Source organism: Chiloscyllium plagiosum, chromosome 20 (assembly GCF_004010195.1).
Source record: "Chiloscyllium plagiosum isolate BGI_BamShark_2017 chromosome 20, ASM401019v2, whole genome shotgun sequence".
NCBI lineage: Eukaryota > Metazoa > Chordata > Chondrichthyes > Orectolobiformes > Hemiscylliidae > Chiloscyllium > Chiloscyllium plagiosum.
Window position 1 is genome coordinate 42930601 of NC_057729.1, and position 3399 is coordinate 42933999.

Genomic DNA, 3399 nt, shown 5'->3' on the forward strand with positions numbered 1-3399 from the left:
AATCACTTCTCTAGCTTCCCACAGTGTTCTCGAGTACATCTGATCAGGTCCTGGGGATTTATCCACCTTTAACCATTTTAAGACATCCAGCACTTCTCTGTAATCTGGACATTTTGCAAGATGTCACCATCTATTTCCCTACATTCTATATCTTCCATATCCTTTTCCACAGTAAATACTGATGCAAAATATTCATTTAGTATCTCCCCCATTTTCTATGGCTCCACACAAAGGCTGCCTTGCTGATCTTTGAGGGGCCCTATTCTCTCCCTAGTTACCCTTTTGTCCTTAATATATTTGTAAAAACCCTTTGGATTCTCCTTAACTCTATTTGCTAAAGCTATCTCATGTCCCCTTTTTGACGTCCTGATTTCCCTCTTAAGTATACTGCTACTTCCTTTATACTCTAAGGATTCACTCGACCTGTCTATACCTGACATATGCTTCCTTCTTTTTCTTAACTGAACCCTCAGTTTCTTTCGTCATCCAGCATTCCCTATACCTACCAGTCTTCCCTTTCACCCTGACAGGAATTTACTTTCTCTGGATTCTTGTTATCTCATTTCTGAAGGCTTCCCATTTTCCAGCCGTCCTTTTACCTGTGAACATCTGCTTCCAATCAGCTTTCGAAAGTTCTAGCCTAATATCATCAAAATTGGCCTTTCTCCAATTTCGAACTTCAACTTTTAGATCTGGTCTATCCTTTTCCATCACTATTTAAAATCTAATAGAATTATGGTCACTGGCCCCAAAGTGCTCTCCCTCTGACACCTCAGTCACCTGACCTGCCTTATTTCCCAAGAGTAGGTCAAGTTTTGCACCTTCTCTAGTAGGTACATCCACATACTGAATCAGAAAATTCTCTTATATGCACTGAACAAATTCCCCTCCATCTAAACCTTTAACACTATGGCAGTCCCAGTCGATGTTTGGAAAGTTAAAATCCCCTGCCATAACTACCCTATTATTCTTACAGATAGTTGAGATCTCCTTACAAGTTTGTTTCTCAATTATCCTCTAACTATCAGGGGGTCTATACACGTTAGAAACAAGAAGTGTGAGTCCTATTGTGAAGAGTGAATAGTTGAACATACAGCTGTTACCTGCAGCATTGATGTTGGTAGTTGAACATGGAAATTGAGATTTTTGGCATTGCAGGTTGATTTGAAACCCTTTTGTCCTGGTTCCTGGATGCAGTGGTTGACTGGCAGCACACAGTCTTCTCCCTTTCCTTTACCTGTTGGGCAGGGATCTTTAAATGGCTGCTCCCAAAACTGACTCTCACAAGACACTCATCTATCCATTAGAGCATCAGGTCACTAACACACACTGGCCAGGATTTTGAGTTCACTTTTAACCACTGTTCTTCTATTCTTGTAAGATAAAAATGTCTCTCACCAAGAGTGCTCTCTTCTTTATAACCACCACATTCACGGTCTGAGGTGCTCCCAGCGGATTACAAGTTCAGTTTCTTTGTAGTTCTTTTACTTTACGGAAATACTATAATCATAGAATAGAAAATATCTTTCACTTGGTGGTGTAGAACTTTAATATTGCTGTAAAAAAAAATATTGCCGAAGATCTTATTTCTATCCTAATGAGTGCTTCAAATTGAGATGAAAATCCTCAGCAACCTTTTTTTTCCAGCAATGCCACATATATTAATTTAATAAAAGCAAAGGGGAAGGATGGTGTTGGTGGAGGCAAAATCAAGAAATCCAGAGAACACAGTGGTCTAATTAATGTTAATGGCAGCCTCCATTACTGATTTTTCAAAACAATCTGTTCCTTGCCTCTTGAGAATGGAACATGGACACCACACGTTGCATAACCATAAACTGGTGACAAACACCCACATGGTTTCAATTCAGACATTTAATTTTGTAACGCCAGTTTTTTCCTATCCTGTCAATAGAAATTAGTTATCGATGTCATTGCGTCCAATTTCCACAGAAAAGGAATAGAATTTGTCAAACATGTTTTTTGTGTGAGATAGTGGCCCTGTACTCAGAATCACAGAATATTTACAGTGGTGAAGGCGGCCATTTAGCCCACATTGACAGGACCATCTCTTCAAACAAGACCATAAGACACAGGAGCAGAATGAGGCCATTCAGCCCATCGAGTCTGCTCTGCCATTCGATCATGGCTGATATGCTTCTCAACCCCATTCTGCTGTCGTCTTCTCGCAACCCTTGATTGCTTTATCAATCAAGAACTTATCTATCTCTGTCTTAAAGACACTCGAGGACTTGGCATCCACAGCCCTCTGTGGCAATGATTTCCACCGACTAACCACCCTCTGGCTGAAGAAATTCCTCAAGCAGTATTACCTAATTCCAATCACCCGCTTTCTCCCCATACCCTTTCATGCTGTTTCTAACCAAATAATTAACCAGTGCACTCTAATGCCTCAAGTGAACCTGCCTCCATCACTTTTCCACGTAGTGCATTTCATACCCTATCTACTCACTGAGTGAAAACATTTCTTCTCAGATTGCATTTGCTTCTTTTGCACACCTCCTTCACTCTCTGCCCTCTCATTCTTGTTCCTCAAGCAGGTACAGCTTCTACCTATCTACCCTACCCTGCTCACTCATTTTGGACAGACCTTATCAAACTTCTTCTCTCCCAACTTCTTCAAATTATCCTCATGACTGAAGTTTCTTATTCCTGGAACTATTCTTATAACCTGCTTCTGCATTCTCTCCAATGGTTCACATCTGTTGTACAATGTGGCACCCACAACTGTACACATTGCTCCAGCTGAGGTCGAGCAGGTGTCTTTATACAGGTTCAGCATCACTTCCTTACTCTTGAAATCTGTGCCCCTTTCGATAAAGCAGAGGACACTGCCTGCTTCATTAACTGCACTCCAACTGTCCTGCCATCTTCAATGTTCTGTGAACATATACACCCAGCTCTTTCTGCTTTGACATCCTGTTTAGAATTGAACCACCTATTTTATATTGTCTTTCAATGTTCGTCCTACTACAGTGCATCATCTCGCATTTCTCTGCATTGAGCCTCATTTGCCACCTAGCTGCCCACTCCACCAACTTGTCAATGCCCTTTTGGAGTTCCAAACTGTCCTCCTCACAGTTATTTTCCCGCATTCATTAATCTATACCAGAAAAGGCAAGGATCCCAGTACTGACCCCGAGGAACTCCACTACACACCTTCTTCCAGCAACTCAGGATGCCATAAGACCATAAGACCATAAGACATAGGAGTGGAAGTAAGGCCATTCGGCCCATCGAGTCCACTCCGCCATTCAATCATGGCTGATGCGCATTTCAGCTCCACTTACCAGCATTCTCCCCGTAGCCCTTAATTCCTCAGAGACAACAAGAATCTATCAATCTCGGCCTTCAACTGGACTTCATTGAGTTGTAGAA